The sequence below is a fragment of the Cololabis saira genome, chromosome 8 (genome assembly GCF_033807715.1).
Source record: "Cololabis saira isolate AMF1-May2022 chromosome 8, fColSai1.1, whole genome shotgun sequence".
Classification (NCBI taxonomy): domain Eukaryota; kingdom Metazoa; phylum Chordata; class Actinopteri; order Beloniformes; family Belonidae; genus Cololabis; species Cololabis saira.
In genome coordinates, this window is record NC_084594.1 from 7845164 (window position 1) to 7867640 (window position 22477).

Here is a 22477-nt window from a genome sequence, read left to right on the forward strand (position 1 = left end):
GAAAGAGCCATATTGGACCAAAAACACAAAAAACAAATATGTCTGGAGCCGCAAAAAATGAAAAGTCTTGTATCAGCCTTAAAATGAAGGCAACACATGCTGCATGTTTCTATATTAGTTATTACTGGGGGGAAGATTTTTTTTTTCATTATGCACTTCGAGAAAAAAGTTGAAATGTCGAGAAAAAAGTCGAGATGAAAGTCGAAATATCGAGATTAATGTTGAAGTACAAGCTCGAGAAAAAAGTCGAAATGTTAAGAAAAAAGTCGAAATGTTGAGAAAAAAGTCGAAAAGTCGAGAAAAAAGTCAAAATTTCGAGGTTAAAGTCGAAAAAGGGAAGGCGAAAGGAAGAAAAAAAGAGAAAAAAGAAGAAAAAAGGAAAAAAAATAAGAAAAAGAAAAAAAAGGAAAAAAGGAAAAAAAAAGGTCAAACATTTTTGAAAAAGCTCCAGGAGCCACTAGGGCGGTGCTAAAGAGCCGCGGGTTGCCGACCCCTGCACTAGACTGTGTCTATATGTGCCCACCCCTTTTAGTGTTTTTATAACACAATTTAGTGTAAAAGTAAAACTTTCAGAGTAAAATTCATCAAGTTTTAGTTTATTATTCAATATGACATGCTTTGCAAGACCTGTAGTGTTAAATTGAATTTAAAAGTATGGGCACACATAGACACTGCCTAGTGTTAATTCAACACTGGTGATTTTACTGTGTACATTTGCTGTACACACCACACCTCTAGAAACAAAAGTATTTTCTGATACAACGGCTGTCGTGACAGAGTTGTGGATGCTGCAGTCAGACTACAATGACTTGAAATTCATTAAACCCACTGATAGCTGTCTAAAAGGGAAAAAAATCAAATGTCTTAGACTTTAAAAAAAAAAGTATTCTAATTTTAACATGTTTTAGATATTTAACATTTGGGAGGGAATAGTTTCAAACTGAAATATTTTACACTTTCATCGATCGTCATAGGATTTTAGCTGCTCAACAGTTCAGGACTTTCTTTGTTCTACGTTTTATAACACCCAATATTTCAACAGAAAATATGTTTTCATTGCAGGAAGAACAGCCTTGGCGTCTCAGAACCAGGGCTTCTCTACACCCCATTGTTATAACATGTGAAGAATGTGGTTTTGCAAAGTTTTGCCTAAATAGATAAAGCTTTCCCAGGAGAAATTATGAATAGCAGACCATGTTGCTTGAAAAGCATTAATGGTTCAGCATTAATGGTTCTTTCACAGATGCACAAGTTACTCAGGCTCACCTCGGCCACGTAGAAGGTGTTGCAAATGGTGAACATATTTTATGTCCACAATGTGCTGAATGCTTTATTAAAACACAAAAAGAGAATTATGAAACTCATGAACATGACTCTGAGCCCATAGTCAGCTATTCTGTAGCGTTCGACACCTTCAGTCCACCCACGTCCAACACCTCCACACGCTCCGCTCTCAAGTAAACTGGAAACATTTCTGAGAGCTGGCTTTTATCCACGGCACAGAAAGATGTAGCCTTTAAACAAATCCTTTCCTTTTTTTTTTTTATTATTTATATTTTAAAGTGTGTCTTCAGAGATTGTGAGACACAACATCATATCTTTTGATTTTCAATTTTTTTTTATATTAGGCTGGAATGAATTTGATGAAGTGTATCAGAAAACATTTCTTTTTTGTTTTGTCCTTATTACAAGATATGTGATGATAAAAGATTATTTGTTCCCTTTGTTGTTGGTAATACATCTATGATAATAGTCAGTATTCAGTAACATTCCTAATTCAATGCCATTGTGGTTATATTTATCTAAAACAAAGAAAATGACGAAAAAAACATTTCTTTTGAAAAGCTAAAATTACATTTTTCACAGTGCGTTATCATCTAGTGAGATGTTATGAAAATCAACTATTTGAATGCCATTTCTGCCTGGCATTTGAATTGACTTTACTGCCATTGGATCCTGCTGTTACTAGTGTTGGTCAGATATGTTTCTCCTCTAAAAAGAGCAATAACAACCGTGATATACGTGCCTTATTTCAAAGAGAAGTAGTCTCTGTTCCAAATGTAGTCTCTTACTGGAATAACTTCACTTCAGATCTGAACTGGAAGAAAATATAGTGTTTGCCCTCTAAATATCTGATCATAAATAAGGTTAAAGAAGTGACTCTGAAAATGATTCATCGTTTTTATCCTTGCAAGGTATTTCTACAAAGATACAAAAAGGACATTGATGTGGTCTGCTCATTTTGTAAACTGTCTGCTGAAGACTTATGTCATTTATTTTGGTCTTGTCCCATCTCTTGTATTTTTTGGCAAGATATCTGTTCACTAATTTCACAACATATTGACTCTGATTCATCCCTTTCATATGAAAATGTATTGTTTGGATTCTTTTCTTACACCTCTAGCAAAGCAAATCAATTTTACATCATCAATTTAATTTTGTCACTTACAAAATTTCACATTCACAAATCTAAATTCTCTAATCACATGCCATCTATCCCGGCCTTTAAAAATTAATTCAAACAATACATTGCAACAATCCAATATTCTAAAAATAGAAAAGCCATCCAAACCACTAAGTTATGTACTATGTATAACATTTTTTTGAACTGATCTATAATTTCTGTCTGTGACTAATCCCCTGCCATCAAATGTTTCTATATATGTTTTGTTTGTTTTATAATGCATTGTTGACAATTTGAAATAAAGAATTGTGGAAAAAAAAGTTCTGCCTGGCATATGAAGCTATTCTTCAGCTTCTTATAAGGATTTGGAAAAATGATGCTCCAACTCTCAGAAATGTAAATTCCCTGTCTTTGTCTTTCTATTAAATCCCGTCAATCACTGCTAACAATGAATTATGTTATCAGATGGGTTTTTTTTTGGAACCACTCACATTAATAATTGTGTAGGATATTTCCCCACTTGTAACAGCATGAGGGTTTACCTACTACATTAAACAAACCACCACAGCATTTCACAACGGATGACCTAATAAGGCATCAGCAGGTTGTGACAGAAGCAGAGGAGGAAGAGAGGAACGTTTGATTTCCTCACAGCTGCAGAGAGGAGGAGTGCTGGATTCACCAGCTGCAGACAATGGCTCTTTATCCCCCCCAGTGACTTACACACAAACACACACTCACTCACTAACAAAACACCAACACACACTTCAACTTTAGGGCTCTTGTGTCTCGGCTCCCTTCATGGACAACAACAGGGTCTCTGAGAGAGCGTGCGTGTGTGTTTGTTTGTTTGGAACTGCCCGCCATTACTTAAAAAGAGAAAAAAAAGCAATATATTGTGTTTTGTCACAGTTTGTAGTTTGGTGGAGTACTTTTTACAGAATAATACAGAAAGAACCAGTTTTATTTAATTAATCGGATCCCACTGTGAGAGAAAAGTAGAAGTTCTGATATTGTAGAAAATGATTTACTTTGTATACAGGACTGTCTCAGAAAATTAGAATATTGTGATGAAGTTCTTTATTTTCTGTAATGCAATTAAAAAAACAAAAATGTCTAACGTTCTGGATTCATTACAAATCAACTGAAATATTGCAAGCCTTTTATTATTTTAATATTGCTGATTATGGCTTACAGTTTAAGATTAAGATTCCCAGAATATTCAAATTTTTTGAGATAGGATATTTGAGTTTTCTTAAACTGTAAGCCATGATCAGCAATATTAAAATAATAAAAGGCTTGCAATATTTCAGTTGATTTGTAATGAATCCAGAATGTATGACATTTTTGAATTACAGAAAATAAAGGACTTTATCACAATATTCTAATTTTCTGAGACAGTCCTGTACGCTGAATAGATTCTTCAAAACTGCATTCTGAACTTATGTATCCACCTTTTTAAAAGAGGAATTTCATGTCTATTAAGTTCATTGACTTTCTTCTACAAACTTTAATTCATATCTGACAAGTTTTAACTCTTGAATCCTCAGGTTTTTCTGGATCAGGACCCCAACTTCCTGTTCACCGACTCCATCTCCGTTGGTTTCTTGCCTCTGCAGCTGGAAAAACACTCATCACTGGTTGGGAGAAAACACATTTCTACTGGTGTGCCAGTGTGAGAACATCACCACAGATATCAGATAAATAAAACTGGTTTATCAAATCAACCAATCAAAACTTTATTTATAAAGTGCTTCAACCAAAGGGCTGTACAGGTGAATAAAAATACAACCATAACACAAATTAAAGCTGCAAGCAGCGATGAACGGGCCCTCGCGCGTACAATTTGCACCAATTAAGGTCAAGGACTCAATACCGAGTCCGATGACACCATGAAATATCAAATTTATCGCCAGGCCTGGTTTGCGTGCACCAATCAGATGAAGGGGGGGGGCGCACTTTTTGGCGTCTAGCGTCGCCACGGTAACACTTTTGACTGAGAAAAGTAATGCGCGTAGTCGCAGGATGGAGACGCACATTTTGATGTATAACACACCTGGGTGCACGTTACGGTTCGGGCCGTATTAATTGCCGAAGGAATGGCAAAAACTTTGCCAAAATGACACGATTAATTCAAAATGGCCGACTTCCTGTTCGGTTTCGGCCATGGCGCCAAGAGACTTTTCTTTAAGTTGCGACATGATGCAGGTGTGTACCGATTTTCCTGCATGTACGTCAAACCGTATTGTGGGGCTTGAGGCACAAAGTTTTCTAGGGGGCGCTGTTGAGCCATTAGCCCACACCCATTAATGCAAACCATTAAATATCACATTTTTCGCCAGGCCTGGCTGGCGTGCAAAATTTGGTGACTTTTTGGGCACGTTTAGAGGGGCAAAAAGGCCCTCATTTCGTCAGAAGGATAAAGAAAAATTCCTACAGATACAATAGGGCCTTTGCACTGTCAGTGCTCGGGCCCTAATAAAAGCAGTAAGCAAAGTCACTAAAATAAATAATAAAAAGGCAAAAGACAATGCAAGGCCTGGCCCACTGATCGTGCTCGCTGGAGTTAAAAGATTTCTACATAAGTGCAGTGCAGCAGTTGTCGGAAATACTGGATGAGCAGATATGTGACAATTACTAGATAAAAACAATACAACTTCCTGTGATCTGTTTTCTTGAGAGATTACAGGCGTCCTGTCTCTGGTTTGATATTTATTATAATACAGTTTAGTAGTACATTTTATGAATTGTTTTCCCAACTATGCCCCTCCCACTTCATGCAAGTATTTTCAAATCTCATAGTAAGAATCTGATTGGGAAACGTTTCTGGGCTCTTATCTCGTAATTCTTTTAACTGATGCTATTACCAAACAGGACGAGCTTCACATTACGGCGCATCAGTTCATACAAAGAGTTGGATTTCTCTCTGCGCAGGCGCGTTGGAAGATTCAAACCTGATTGTGAAACGACGTGCTTATACATGCATCAGCAGTTATTTTTGAAGGCACATTTCCTCTTTCACAATACCTGCCTGTGGCAACAGCATCAGGTTTTCAGAAAGCTTCCCTTTGTTCATACACATCTATCCCTCTCAGATCATCTGTGTTATAAATTACTGTTGCAACTATTACAATAAGTTTAATGGATTCAACAAAAAAAAAAGCTTAATACCAAATCTGTTCCATCTTAATGTAGAGCCATGGTGGCGGTGGGCGTTATGCACCTCTCTCCACTCTGCTCTCTTTATATTAACTGCATGCATGTTCCTGTATCACACCTGTTACCTTTTCCCAGCAGATCCCTTGGTTATTATGGCGATATCATGGGCTTTTCACCATCCTGTCCTGCAGACGTCTGCCTGCCCTAAACCTGCTTTTGCTGCAGGTCTGTTCCGGTTAAAAGGACATTTTTTTTCTTCCTCTGTGCCACCACCTTGTGCACACTCAGGACTGGGGACTCAATTGTACTTAAAATTTAAGCCGATCAGCTGGATGCCTTAGATTAGGGATGGGCGGTACGGACTAAAAAATGTATCACGATAATTTCTGGCATTTATCCCGATAACGATAAAAATGACGATAAAAAAAATACCAATTCAACTCCACCTTTGTAACTATAAATCTATCACCACATTCAGTCTTTGGAGCCCCCAAAACACTGCTCTAAAAGATACTAAATGCTACTAAACTACACAAATTAAATTGAATTAATAAAAACCAATTAAATGAGTCCACCTGGCTCATATCTCTCTTTCTTTCTTTCTTTCTTTCTTTCTTTCTTTCTTTCTTTCTTTCTTTCTTTCTTTCTTTCTTTCTTTCTTTCTTTCTTTCTTTCTTTCTTTCTTTCTTTCTTTCTTTCTTTCTTTCTTTCTTTCTTTCTTTCTTTCTTTCTTTCTTTCTTCCTTCCTTCCTTCCTTCCTTCCTTCCTTCCTTCCTTCACGTACGTTGTGTGTCGATTTAATGCAGAACCATAAATCAGCTTTACACAAAAACGTCATCAACGGGAATTTATCGTTTTTACTGCGAGATGACTAATTCTCATTACTCTTTCTTTCTTTCTTTCTTTCTTTCCTTCCTTCCTTCCTTCCTTCCTTCCTTCCTTCCTTCCTTCCTTCCTTCCTTCCTTCCTTCCTTCCTTCCTTCCTTCCTTCCTTCCTTCCTTCCTTCCTTCCTTCCTTCACGTATGTTGTGCGTGGATTTAACACAGAACCATAAATCAGTTTTACACAAAAACGTCATCAACGGGAATTTATCGTTTTTACCGCGGGATGACAAATTCTTACCGTGGGGAGTTTTTTTGACGGTTTATCGTGAACGGTAAAATATCGCCCATTCCTACCTTAGATAGCTTTTTTATGAATTTCTATCATTTCAAAATATTTATAACAAATTGCATAGAATTAATTTTAATTGGCTTGTAACTAGATTATGATGAATTAGATGGAATTGTACTTGCATTGAACCGGCTAAACTTCCCTGTATGGAGCCTTTAGATGCCTAGTTGTGAATATACAGTAGATCAATTGAAGTTAGGCTGTTCATCAGAATCCTAGATAAACCATAGTAGAGGAAATAAGAAACAAGTAGATAAAGTGGTGGTCTGGGAGAAGAAGCAACAACGCCTCAGAGTCTAGCTGCCATTAATGAGGTGTTGCTTTTCGGCCAAATAAGTGAGCAAACGTCATTGTTTGGCATGTTTGTGATTTCAGTAATTGTCAAAGAAAAGAGTGTGATTTGGAGTGCTAAACAGATCTTTGTAACTCATTGCTGCAGCGTTTCAGACACACACTATTAAACTGAAGACTTCTAAAAGAGAAAATCAAATGTGCAGACATCCTGGGCTTGAGGGAAGTATTGGCTGAGGTCAGATGAACTGCCCAGAGGTGAATATCTTATGTCCTCCAGACTGCATTGCATTTGTTCATTAAAACCGCAGATACGTTTAATTTATCCTTTTTATACATAATCTGCAGCACTTTGTATTGATTTAAAGGACCTTAGGAATTAAAAATAACTTTGTCTCTTGCCTTGAGCTGCATGTGCATCTTTCTTCTTTAAGAAATGAGAAAACGAACCACTTCTGCATTTTCATTTCTGCCTCAGGCCTGTTTGAAGCAGCAGACTGTGGTTTAAACCCACTCACCTCGGCGATGGCGTAAAGAGGCTACCCCTCTCCCACGCTAACGCTGGCATTTCCTCTGCCGTTTCCTTGCCTTTAAACATGCAGATTGCCAAAATCATAAAAAAGAGGTCTGGAAAATGGATCAAGGAATTGTGTCAGACTTTGTTAATTGATTTCAGTCCAGTCAATGATCACACACAGGCTGAGAGTAGTAGTGTTAAGTTGTAAAACTGTGGCCTTAAAAATTTGCATTCACATGTAAAATATTTAAAAATCAACCAATTTATATATAAACTCTTATTATTCGGATTTGAAACAACGTGTGTGTTTGTTGAGGAAAGATTCACGGTGAATACTTTGCTGAGGGACATATCAAAGGTGGTATAAATCCCTGCAGCTTTCGGTACTTTCATGCATTCAAATGTAGGATCTTCTCACATATCTATCATAATGAGAGGATCAATGGGAAAGAACCTTTTTGCAGAGCTCAAGAATGGCCGAGGAACAAACTGTTGAGCTGAACCAACAGCACTCAACCGTTTTGTCAAAGATTCTTGCCAAAAAGCCGTCTATGATAGCTAACAGAAACAGTTTTCTTTTATGGAACAATTTAAGATTCAACCAAGGAGACACTGAGGAATAGGTTGACGTTACACTGAGGAACTGAGGAACCCTTGGAGAAAAGTTGAAGAGTTTGGCAATTTTCAAAACATATTTTGTCATAAAGACAATTCCAGCATGTCACTACTTTTTCAATACAAAAAGGAAATCGCAGCACAAGAAGCTCGTGCCGCTGTTTCTGCCCTCAGTCCATTTTCCATAAACAACACATATTTTGTTTTGGTTACTCAGTAAGTTTGGGGAACAGCTTGGTGTGAGATTGTGTGGTGTGTGACCCCAGTTTGGTTGCAAGAAAGAAAAGACAGAAACACTGAGGACAAACTCAGTCTGTGCCCAGGAAAAATTTAAATTGAAAAATTTAAATTGAATGATTTCAAGAAAATACATTGTTAATCTGGGTTTCAGTGACAGCAAAGAAAGTCAGTATGAGATGCAGAAAGTTGATGTGATTGACAAGAAAATACAAGAAAAGCAAATATTAAATATAGGGGTGTTAAATTAGCGCGTTAATTGCGATTAATTAATTTCAGGCATATTTAGAGCGTTATGTTTTTTGATCGCTTAAAGGAGCATGAGGCAGGATTGAGGCAGGATTGAGGCAGGATTTATGAAAAAAATTCGTATACGTTTTAAGTTTTCTAGTAATAATGTCAGATGAAGCGTTCCAAACCAAAAAGAATGAGTCCTCTAGTGTATCTCTCCGTTGCCTTGAACAGGCTGTGTGCTGCAAAATGTGCTGCAATTGTGGGGCCGGAATTTCCCGCGCTGTCCTGCGGATGTGACGTCACATGACGCTGCATGCACGTTCTCCCCGTTCTCCCGTGCCGGCTTCACTGTTGGCTGCAGTACCCCCGACGGCCGTCGTGGCGAAGGGTGGCGCTAGAGAGTCTCATTTCTTAAAAGGAGCCTCATGCTCCTTTAATCAATTTTTTAATCTCTAACTTTACTTTTTCCGTGGGCGTCTTGTGCTTGAGTTGTGGGTGGAAAACAGCAATATTTCCCACCTTGAAGTGGATGTTGATTGGCTGTCCCTGTGTTTGGGCGTGTTTAGCTACGCTGGTAGCTGGACAGACCTGGGGAGGAACGGTGAGTCGTGGAGACGTGAAAATGGAGGAGCATGTGAAAGTTGTTGGTCCAGTGAATGGGGAATTTATATTTCTAAAACGCCCCGATGGCACCACGGACTACGTTTACATGCAGTCAAAATTTGGGTTATTGCTAATATTCCGGTTTCTAAAAAAAATTCGGAATATTCCGTTTACATGGTAATTAATCATTTGGGATATTGCGATTAAACCAGCGACGTGCGGAGAACATCATGACGCAATTCCTGTCATTTTTTAAAAACCCGAATATGAGCAAATTCGGGTTATTCAAAGGGGTTATTGGAGTTTACATGGCCGTGCAAATTCGGGTTATTGCCAATGTTCGGGTTTTAAAAGGGTTATTGACTGCATGTAAACGCAGTCACTGATAAAGGTAGAGAGATATGTGTTCTTTGTGGAAAGGACTTTGCTCACCACCGAAGCAGTTCAGGTTTCGCCTACCGCATAAACGCAAAGCACTGGGTCCAGCCACCCGGTCTCGCACTCAGAAGGCACGCCGATTTTTTCCAGTGGCCAGCCGCGGTACTGCAACAAAAAATCCCATGCGGCCCAGAAAGCTTTTTTCCCATAGACCGCAATAGTAAAAGAGAAGCCTCTAAAACTGTTCACAGGAACCTCCAGCTGTAATCACCGGCAATTACTAATCTTTGTATTCTATATTTTTAAGTCATGGACTTTATATCCGTCAAAAATGTTTTATAACGGCCAGAAAAGTCAAAGAAAAGTCTGTTTCTGGGTGTGACGTCACGGCTGTGTCCGTGCATTCCATGGATGTATTATATTAATATATATTATATTATATTAATACATTTATAATATATGTAATACTATACATGTAATAATATACATTAATTAATATATTATATTAATACATATTATATTAATACTCGCGTCATTGCCCCGGGGCATGATGGGAGGTGACTCAACTGTGCATGCTCTATGGGCCGCATAACGCGGAAGTAAACCCGGAAGTCCGGAACTTTTTCCGGCTTATGCGCTAGGTGAGCAATTTACATTGAAATGAACGGCGGCCATTTTCCTATCTCCTATCCAGTTATCTAATACATCCATGACCGGGTCGCGAGCGCAGCCAAAGCTAACATGAGCAACAATGATGTTAGCTATTCATCAAGCCGCAGCAACACTCTTCCCCAAACTAGACTGGAGGAGAGAACCACGTGCTCTCTGCAATTTTTAGGTGAGATTAAAAAAGAGATTAACTAGATTAATTAATTACAGATCCTAATCAATTGATCGCTCCATTTTTTTAATCGCTTGACAGCACTAATTAAATAAAGCCTAGACACACTACTTCCTCCTCCACTGCAGCGTTACCTCAAGAAAATGATGCACCAGTTGCTTTTAGAAAGGCAATAGGCTTGAAAAGGCTTGAATAAAGGCCTTTAAAAAGTTTATAACAGTCTACATCGCAAATCTACTGACCAAAGTTATAAGTTGACACAAGTTCATTTTGCTGAATTTCTGGGGAAAATTTGTAAACTTTTGTCCTGATGAGTCAGGTTTCTATTTTTTTTCTTTTAGATTTATGTTGGACATGGTTTGAGTCTCTTGAGGATCCCGAGTGCTTGTTCGGTTTCTTTTGTGTTTGGTTTAAGCAAATAAACTGGTTAGGGACTTAAACTATTTGGTTTGGTTTGTAAGAAATGCATGGGTTGGAAGAAAATACAACCCTTCATAACCAAACAAACCTGACCAACTATCAATTTGTGGCAAGTTGTGAGAAAGATGGGCTGCTCATAAACGTAAAATGCCAGTTTTCTGTTTTAGTAACGAGAATGCCTGAATCCTGGTTTTTGATATTTTTCGCAAACGTCGTCATAGAAGGTTAGGAGATCAGAGCTTGGAACTACGAACAGCGTCATAAAAGCGTCCTGCCCAAGAACATCTCAGCAGGTCTGAGCTGTGCAGAAACAACCTAGAAACCAGTTTGTCAATCAAAGAGGGGAAAAAAATGGAAATCCACCCTAAAAACTGAGTCACCCAACCCGTCTTTTAGTCCTACAGTTTGAACTACTGACAGAAAACACATTTCACTGATTTGTTGCCAGTTTGTGTGAGAGTATTTCATAAACTGTATACTGTATTGTACATTTATCTTGCCATATCTAAATTATTGTGTGGAAGTGTGGGGTAATACCTATGTAAGTAACATCTCTCCTCTGTTTGTGCTGCAGAAAAGAGCAGTGAGAGTCAGTCACAGGGTCGGCATCAGAGAACCATCAAACACATTATTTATTTCGGCAGGTTTGTTGATGAAATGGCGGATATAGTTGAACCTCAAACTTTAAAAATAATGTTTAAAGCAAAAAATAGATTGTTACCAGAACAGTTACAAAATGTGTTCAGATTGGAGGATGAGGATAACAGACTTAAACTTGATTTCAAACATGCTTTTGCAAGGCTAAACATAAAACAAATGTGTATTTCTGTTACAGGTGTAAAATTATGGCATGGACAAAGCAAGGAAGTGAAAAGTTGCACAAGTTTGTATCAGCTTAAGAAAATGTTTAAAAAAGAAAAGATAAGTGCCTACAAAAAGAAGGAGAAAGAGAAAAAAATAGAAGAGTGGTATTTTTGTTTGTTTTCTTGTTATAAATATGTGTATAGATAGATTGGTGTTCAGTAAGTCAACGTAATTGTATTAACAGAGGGGGGCAGGTATCATAAGTTTTCTTCTTCCTGCTCCTTTTCTTTCATGGTGATAATGTGTACTTCATGGAATTTTGTACAACATTATTAAGAATATATACCATGAATGGAATAAATGAAATGAAATGAAATGAAAAAAACTACTGAACATGCATGAAAAATCCACAATGATTTTACTTTCACGACAACCTTCTTTGAAGCAGATGTGCCGCCTACTGTTCTAATCCACACGCAGAACAAACACACTGTACCTACAAGCAACGTTATAAAAGCAACGAGGTGAGTCATTGTATGTTCACTGTCCTCACCTCCACATCGTTTTCTTCTCTCTCTCTCTGTCACACACACACACACACACACACACACACACACACACACACACACACACACACACACACACACACACACACACACACACACACACACACACACACACACACACACACACACACACACACACACACCTCTAACCTCACCCCATTAGATCACTGTGGCAGCTCAGAGGCCGAGCCATAAAGACAAGTGGTCAAAGGTGGCTGAATAACGCTAACAATCTGTTCTTTCTCTGTTTCACCTTCTTCCAGCTCAGCCTGTTCTCCACCAAGATGTGTTGTATAATGGATCATTAAAAATTATAGTGACTTTTTAAACATATACATGACTTCATAGCTCCGAATATTCAAACAAAATATAAGGCAATTAATGAATGGATGTGAAACCCCATTAACCTGCACTTCTTGGTGTGAGACACTGATTGGGATTAAAGCTTTACGTTGACAACAAATGGGGACAAATTTGTGCAAAGGTCTGTGGCCTTTTCAAGATCTGTAGAAAAGACAGTTTTAGTAAAAAACACTGCTCATAATGGAAACTTACTGTAGACTAAAAACAAAACTAACCAGCAAAAAACATCCTATTGTTTTTTTTTCTATCTGCGAGTCAATACAGCAAAAGCTAAAACTAAACCAAAAGTAACAAGTTTTTCAAAATAAAACTACCGATTCACTTGTTAAACCAACTAAAACTTAACCAAAACAATCAAACAAACTCAGAAAAAACAAAGTAAAAGTAAAAAAAACTCAAATATCCTATCTCAAAAAATTAGAATACTCTGGGAATCTTAATCTTAAACTGTAAACCATAATCAGCTATATTAAAATAATAAAAGCCTTGCAATATTTCAGTTGATTTGTAATGAATCCAGAATGTATGACATTTTTGTTTTTTTTAATTGCATTACAGAAAATAAAGAACTTTATCACAATATTCTAATTTTCTGAGACAGTCCTGTAAAACTCTGGCCGGCATATTTAATCACTGCCAATGATTTAACTGCTCTTTACCACATTAGCCCATTAGTGTAACCGGCTACAGATACAGAGTTCCCACCGTGTGAGGACTCACCTGCCTCATTTTAATGTTAATATGAAGGAACTGCACCTGAGGTCTTTTCATGACCATTATTAGTTTTACTACAGTAAACATCTATAGCACATGAGTGCTCTGCAAAGTGCAGTGTATCTCAGATCTCAGGCGACTTCAGTCTTCCCTCTGGCTGCTTCTTCAGACTCCTGCCGTCCGGGCGGAGAATGAGGAGTCTCCGAGCAAGCACCAGCAGACTAACGGCACATCTTTATCCACCAGGCTCTCAGGAAACTCAACTCTCCCTAATCTGTCCTCGAGCCACTTTACTCCCCTTAACTCTCCAATCCGCCAGACACCTTTCTGAACATGCTTGCATCACATTTATGTGAATTTTATTTAACTCTTCCGGTAAATGTATGTGTAATTATCGTATTCCTTGCTCTTTGGAAGTGAGAAGAAAATGCATTTTAAATGAACTCTTATACGAAAGTCTTTTATTTACAGCAGAATTGCCAATAAAACTGACTTTGACCATTTGCAGCCTTTCCGAGCTCTCTTTGGGCGGAGGCTGGTTGAGGTAGGAATGGGTGATATTTTACCGTTCACGATAAACCGTCAAAAAAATTCCCCACGGTAAGAATTTGTCATCTCGCGATAAAAACGATAAATTCCCGTTGATGACGTTTTTGTGAAAAGCTGATTTATGGTTCTGCGTTAAATCCACGCACAATGTATGTGAAGGAAGGAAGGAAGGAAGGAAGGAAGGAAGGAAGGAAGGAAGGAAGGAAGGAAGGAAGGAAGAAGGAAGGAAGGAAGGAAGGAAAGATATGAGCCTGAAAGAAAGAAAGAAAGAAAGAAAGAAAGAAAGAAAGAAAGAAAGAAAGAAAGAAAGAAAGAAAGAAAGAAAGAAAGAAAGAAAGAAAGAAAGAAAGAAAGAAAGAAAGAAAGAAAGAAAGAAAGAAAGAAAGAAAGAAAGAATTCCCGTTGATGAGGTGTTTGTGTAACAAACATGGCGGATCTGAGTCATTACAGTTTTGCAGTACAGGTGTAACTCATTTAATTTTAATTGGTGTAGTTTAGTAGTATTTAGTATTATTTTAGAGCAGTGATTTGGGGGCTCCAAAGTATGGAGGATTTTTTGTGCCAAAATTAAATAAATAAATACATCATTAATTAATTACATTGGGAATGAAATATATCATTAATTAATTAAATGTGTCATTAATTAATTAAAATTAGAATGAAATATGTCATTAATTAATTAAAATACAATTCATTTTAAGTAAAAATATATTTTAGTTTTTGAGTTTGACGAGTGAAACTGACAGTTTTACATTTACATTTCATGATTCAGCAACACGAAATCATTAATTAAATGTGTCATTAATTAATTAAATGCTGAAATAATAAATATATATTTTTACTTAAAATGAATTGTATTTTAATTAATTAATGACATATTTCATTCTAATTTTAATTAATTAATGACACATTTAATTAATTAATTATATATTTAATTCCCATTTTAATTAATTAATGATGTATTTATTTATTTAATTTTGGCACAAAAAATCCTCCATACCAAAGACTGAATGTGGTGATAGATTTATAGTTACAAAGGTGGAGTTGAATTGGTATTTTTTTATCGTAATTTTTATCGTTATTGGGATAAATGCCAGAAATTATCGTGATACATTTTTTAGTCCATAACGCCCATCAGGTTGAGGTTCATGCCTGTCTTTTTTCTTAATTATTTTATTCTTTTTTTTAAACCATGAGCCCTGTCCACATGTGTTTATGACATATATTGATACTGTATGTAATATGTTGTCACCTTACTCTTAAAAAGTGTGTGGAGTGGTAATATCTGTAATAACAGTGTTGTTACACTGAAGTAGCATTTTATAGAGTTTTAACAGACGTTTTTAGAGGAGAATCACAACTAGTTAACACATACGAGGCCTGCCATGTTGGTTTAGTCAGATCAGGTGGCAAGTGTCCAAATATCATAAACATTTGTAATGAAAGTGACCTGAATTATCTCGTGACCTACCTCTGGTACATGGGACAGAAATTGTTATGTCTATTATATTTACACAAAAGATAGTTAAAGTTTTAAAAAGGAAGCCATAAATTATCTATGTGTGTGTGTGTGGGATGTGTGTGTGTGTGTGTAATAGATTGGATCTTCATAAAGATTTGAATTTATTACTTCAGTATTTTCTAAAGTCCTGACAGCCACAGTTGTAACTTGTGATTCACGTTCATGTCACTGTTAGGCAACACTTTATAAAACTCAACGTGGAAATTAACATAAACCGGGGCAAGCGTAGTTTATTGTGAAGCAGCTGCTTTAAATTACGGGTGTGTTTTAGACATTTACAGGTTCAGGTGAGGTTCAAGCGAGGCGAGGCTTTGAGAAGTGGGTGGGTGTTCAGCGACTTATCACCAGGTTTGTTTTATGGGCTGGCCTGGCCCGGCGTAAAGTAGGTCATTATTTCAAATTCTCAGCACACATTTAACACACCTTAAACCATGTGCAAGCGGGTTTTATCTGTGTTACTTGTGCAGCTGCAGCACAGGTTACACAGCTGCACACATGCCCAACTTTCATGAAACCTGTTTTAACTAATTGATCAGGGATCATACAGGACTGTCTCAGAAAATTAGAATATTGTGATTAAAGTCCTTTATTTTCTGTAATGCAAAAATGTCATTCATTCTGGATTCATTACAAATCAACTGAATTTTGGTTTCCATTATTTTCAAAACTGGAGAATTTTTCCAAAGGGGACCAATGAGTATCTCTATTTTCAAACTTGTGCCTTATATTTATGTATGTTTGTATGTATATATGGATATATATATAGTTTGATATCGCTGTTGCTGCCATTATATATTTTTTGTATTTATTTATTCATTTTTTTAATATTTATTTAATTTTGTTCTCCCTTAATGTATGTTTTTTCCCCTAGGGTAATTATGGGGAGGGTAGGAATGTGGGTAGAATAGAATTTGTGAATGTGAAAATGTGAATTGTGTCAATTATTGTGAAATAAAAAGATATTAAAAAAAAAAAAAAAAAAAATCAACTGAAATATTGCAAGCCTCTTATTATTTTAATATTGCTGATTATGGCTTACAGCTTAATAAAACTCAAATATCCTATCTCAAAAAATGTGAATATTCTGGGAATCTTAATCTTAAACTGTAAGCCATAATCAGCAATATTAAAATAATAAAAGGCTTGCAATATTTCAGTTGATTTGTAATGAATCCAGAATGTATGACATTTTAGTTTTTTTTTTAATTGCATTACAGAAAATAAAGGACTTTATCACAATATTCTAATTTTCTGAGACAGTCCTGTATATTAAGTAAATATGATTTATACGCTGTTTTAAAACCTGCTGCTCCTTTTCTGATACTGGTTAATAAAAAGCTTCTTTTTTTTTTGTTGAACAGAAGAAGTAGAAGGATCTCTTTCCCCTCTTTGGGAGTGAATGGAAAAGATGCTTTTGGAGGAAAAAGCCGAAGCGTGGGCTAAAGGAGCAGCGCGCCAAACCTCAGTCACTACCTTCGAGCAAAAGAGTCTCAGAGGGAGGAGACGTCCGCGGCGGTGAGGAGAGTAAAAGGCGGGGGTGAGGGAGGAGGGGTGAAGCGGGAAATGAGGCACATGAGCAATTTTGCCAAAATCCAGCGGCGGCCATGAGAAGACCCGGCAGGATAAAGGCTCACTGTTGCAGTTTCTGAGAACTTGTACACCTGTTATAATATGTGGGTGTCATTTTTGTGACTTCATTTGTCACATATTTAAGGCCTAGAATAGCAATAATTTCCTTTTCTCAGATCATTGTTGATGTCTTTCCTCCTTGACATTGTGTGAACAGACATCTGAACTCGCCCAGAGCAGTAAAACTAATAAAACTAACATGAGCGGATGTATAATTAATCAAGCACATTTGGTAAGAAACAACGGGCTGCTCTTTACAATCTCATTCCCACTGAAGCAGAAAAGGCGTACTTAGCTATACGCAGTTTTTCCCAGTTTTGATTCCAATTATTATGCAAATTAACCAGTTTTGTTGTCCCTTTAAGGTTGTATTTACCTCATTTTAAAACCTGGTTAAGACACAATTATGTTTCTTTTATTATGTCTGTCATAAAGCCTGATAATGTACAAAGTGTGTACTTTATTTCGCACATGATTTTGCAGGTTTTACAATTAATCAGTAACCACCATGACAAAACAATAAAAAGTCTTTGGAGCAAAAGCACTCTTGCCTAAACAGAAGAGTCATTAGACGTGTTAAACCCGGTGCTTTTGAAATTACTTTGCCCACTCTTCTAGAGCAGGGGTCGGCAACCCGCGGCTCTACAGCCGCATGCAGCTCTTTAGCGCTGCCCTAGTGGCTCCTGGAGCTTTTTCAAAAAGGTTTGACCTTTTTTTCTTCTTTTTTCTTTTTTTTCTCCTTTTTTCTCTTTTTTTCTTCTTTTTTTCTTTTTTCCTTCCTTTTTTTCTCTTTTTTTCTTCCTTTTTCCTTTCTTTTTTAATCTCGACATTTTGACTTTTCTTTCGAAATTTTGACTTTTTTCTCGACATTTCGACTTTTTTCTCAACATTTCGACTTTTTTCACGAAATTTTGACTTTTTTCTCGACATTTCGACTTTTTTCTCGAAATTTTGACTTTTTTCTCGACATTTTGACTTTTTTCTCAACATTTCGACTTTTTTCACGAAATTTTGACTTTTTTCTCGACATTTCAACTTTTTTCTCGAAGTGCATAATGAAAAAAAAATAATATAGAAACATGCAGCATGTGTTGCCTTCATTCTAAGGCTTATACAAGACTTTTCATTTTTTGCGGCTCCAGACATATTTGTTTTTTGTGTTTTTGGTCCAATATGGCTCTTTCAACATTTTGGGTTGCCGACCCCTGTTCTAGAAGATTGATTACTGATTGCTGTGGGGAGCAGGTCATTGATGCGGGAAATCTTTAGTTTGCAGTGCGTTCTGGTGACTGAAATTTTGGTTATCTATACTTCACTGGAGTAATCATTTTTCAGACGACTTTTTACTTTTACTCCTTACATTTTCACACAATCATCTGTACTTTTTACTCCTTACATTTTAAAAACAGCCTTGTTACTCTATTTCATTTTGGCCTTTAAAAAAAAAACTATCAGTTAAATTGCTCCATCCGGATAGAGTGAATTTGGTTGTGGTTGTTTCAGATGTTCTTGTCCAGTTTTGTTCTTACATCCGTTCCCTCAGATTCCTGCAACTAAACTTGGATGTACATTCCAATAAAGGTTAGGATAAATGATAACATGCCTCTGAAGTTTGACTTTTTGCACCATTACAATACTTATAGGCAACTAGTCATCATATCTGCTGCTCTCTGAAACACATGTTAATGCTCAATAGTACACATATATGCTTCTTTAATATATTTACATTATACTAAGATGCATTCATTTTCAATGGCTTTTGTCCTTAATGGCTTTTTTCCCCCTTACATTACTTTTACTTTTATACTTTAAGTAGTTTTGAAACCAGTACTTTTATACTTTTACTTGAGTAAAAAACTTGAGTTGATACTTCAACTTCTACAGGAGTATTTTTAAACTCTAGTATCTATACTTCTACCTGAGTAATGAATGTGAATACTTTTGACACCTTTGTTACTTGAGCTATTAAGCAGGACCTTCATGGTGGTGGAATGACTATTGTAGTGTTTCAGTTCACGACACGTGTTGTTTAAAGTTCAGCCTTCTGGTTAGTAAGTTGGACTAAACTGCTGGGCAGCAACGCTGAGCTGCTGCCACACCAAGATGGGATATTAACTGTCATATTTGTGTTGTATAAAACTGTCAGAATGTAGCATTATGTTTGAGGAAGCACTATAAGAAAGAGTATAGAGCGCAAAGGCACTCAGACACACACACACACACACACACACACACACACACACACAGCAGCGCCGACCACAGCACACCAGGAAAAACATATCCAGATGTTCTGCTGGATCACCAGCCCCCTCCCACACACACGCGGCCCCACATGGGCTACACATTACAGCCGCCTGCTCCTCCGCTTTGCTTTTCCATCCTTTAGATTTCAAAGACAAACACACAGACCGTATTAAATGACTAAATACCTTGCTCTCGTGGAGAGCTGCTTTAACACGGAGCCTCCACGCAGACCTCAACAATATAAACTACATCTAATGCTTGTTACGGGTGTGTCACTTCAGGCAAAATCAGGGGGAAAAAGTTAGTTTGAGGATTTATCTGCATCTGGAAAGTTGAATTGTTTTATATTCATGATTGAAAAACAATGCTTTTATCACAGATTTTACCACACGAGGCAGATGTTTCATAAAGAGCAAACTGCACACGGATATCCCACTGATTATTTTTACGATCAGTTAATCGACAAGTTACTTCTCCTGTTAAAACTCTGATCTATCAAAGAGTCCAGTTCAGGGTTTACTTGTTAAATATCACGTCGTTTTCATGACAAGTAAAAGAGAGGATTGTTAGAAAAAGTGTTTGTTGATGACACTTTGGAGCTGATCCTGAACTTTAGCAACTTTGAAGCAGCAGATGTGAGAGCTCAGTGAGGGTCTATTGTAAAGATATTTCTCACTTCACTACAGAACCCTCACTCCTGTGCTCCAAAATGAAACTTGGTCCTAACAAAGGGAGGCATACAAGAGCACGCACACACACACACACACACACACACACACACACACACACACACACACACACACACACACACACACACACACGCACACGCCCCTCCTCTCCTCCACTAGAGCTCCTGGCAGGCTGTCTGGTTGAGGCCCATAGTAAAGGGAGCTGTTTTCTCTGGCTGGAGTGTCTGCGTGTGTGTGTGTGTGTGTGTGTGTGTGTGTGTGTGTGTGTGTGTGTGTGTGTGTGTGTGTGTGTGTGTGTGTGTGTGTGTGTGTGTGTCCACAGGCCCCAGACAGGAAGGAAGAGAATGGGCCCAGCAGCAGCACAAGCTCTCCAGAATTCTGGTTTTGTTTTTCTTCTTTTTCCACCGGTGCAGAGGCAGAAAACTGGGTCTTAAAGAAACGATCATTAATATTTTCCCCCGTTAAAAGGCACTGCTAAGCTTTTCTCTGAGCAACTGAGACCTCCACTACAAGGCTAAGTATGAATCATCATCGCAATAAATAATCATATTACCGTTTCCTGGAAAAAAAAAAAAAAGAATAAAATAAAAAAAAATAAGATGATGGCTGCTTTCGGCTTGGCTGAATGAGTTCCTTGAAATATTACAATGAGTCTCTCAGCGCAGCCTTCACTTCACTGAAGCTTCTAAAAATAAACTGATCCAGCATCAGTGGTGAGGATACATAAATGACTTGAGGAGGGTGAAAGGAAGATTTTGAACACACTGGCAGGGGTAGTTTGTTTCCGCCTCCGTGCCTTTGTAGTAAATCATCAGACTAAATCTGATGAAGAAAGCCTTGGAAAATGACTGGCCGTGAGCAACAGATGATACAGCTCACGGCTCATGATCTTAACATCTTTGCAAAGGACAATAAAGACGGGAAAGTCATTATTCCTCCAGTAACTGATGAATCCCTGCGGATCACGGCTTAAAAGTAACCGCTGACATCATGGCCTTGGCAAGTCTTATGAAAACAAGCTCTGACGTGGTAAACATTAACAAACACGCTCATTGTTATGAAGCAGGACGCAGAAGGGTCTTTTAATTCAACTTGTTTTATATATTTTATTGTTTTAGATAACTTGCTTCAGTATGTAAGAGTTTTAGAGATACCATAAAGGGATGTATTACAATTTAACAAGAGGTGTCAAGTAACAAAGTACAAATACTTTGTTACCTTACTTAAGTAGAAATTTTGGTTATCTATACTTCGCTGGAGTAATTATTTTTCAGACGACTTTTTACTTTTACTCCTTACATTTTCACGCAATTATCTGTACTTTTTACTCCTTACATTTTAAAAACAGCCTCGTTACTTTATTTCATTTCGGCCTTTAAAATAAAACTATCCAGTTAAATTGCTCCATCCGGATAGAGTGAATTTGGTTGTGGTTGTTTCAGATGTTCTTGTCCAGTTTTGTTCTTACATCCCTCAGATTCCTGCAACTAAACTTGGATGTACATTCTTTTTTTTTTTTTACAGTGCACATCATTATGCATTTACAAAATAAAAGCAGATGCACCCAAATGTAGCCTATTGGCTAATTTCCATGGGCAGTCCCCCGGCTAGGATATAAAAACAATGAAAGTTTAAGAGCAATACAATGTTCAGTTAAAAAAATATAATAATACAATAATACAACCAACCACATAACACATGCTGCAATTCGGGGGCCGAATTTCCCGCGCTGTCCTGTGGATGTGACGTCACATGACGCTGCATGCACGTTCTCCCCGTTCTCCCGTGCCGGCTTCACTGTTGGCTGCAGTACCCATGACGGCCGTCGTGGTGAAGGGTGGCGCTAGAGAGTCTTATTTCTTAAAAGGAGCCTCCTTCATGATTTTCATGTAGAAATTTTGGTTATCTATACTTCACTGGAGTAATCATTTTTCAGACGACTTTTTACTTTTACTCCTTACATTTTCACGCAATTATCTGTACTTTTTACTCCTTACATTTTAAAAACAGCCTTGTTACCCTATTTCATTTTGGCCTTTAAAAAAAAAACTATCCAATTAAATTGCTCCATCCGGATAGAATGAATTTGGTTGTGGTTGTTTCAGATGTTCTTGTCCAGTTTTGTTCTTACATCCGTTCCCTCAGATTCCTGCAACTAAACTTGGATGTACATTCCAATAAAGGTTAGGATAAATGATAACATGCCTCTGAAGTTTGACTTTTTGCACCATTACAATACTTATAGGCAACTAGTCATCATATCTCCTGCTCTCTGAAACACATGTTAATGCTCAATAGTACACATATATGGTTCTTTAATATATTTGCATTATATAAGATACATTCATTTTCAATGACTTTTGTCCTTAATGGCTTTTTTCCCCCTTACATTACTTTTACTTTTATACTTAAGTAGTTTTGAAACCAGTACTTTTATACTTTTACTTGAGTAAAAAACTTGAGTTGATACTTCAACTTCTACAGGAGTATTTTTAAACTCTAGTATCTATACTTCTACCTAAGT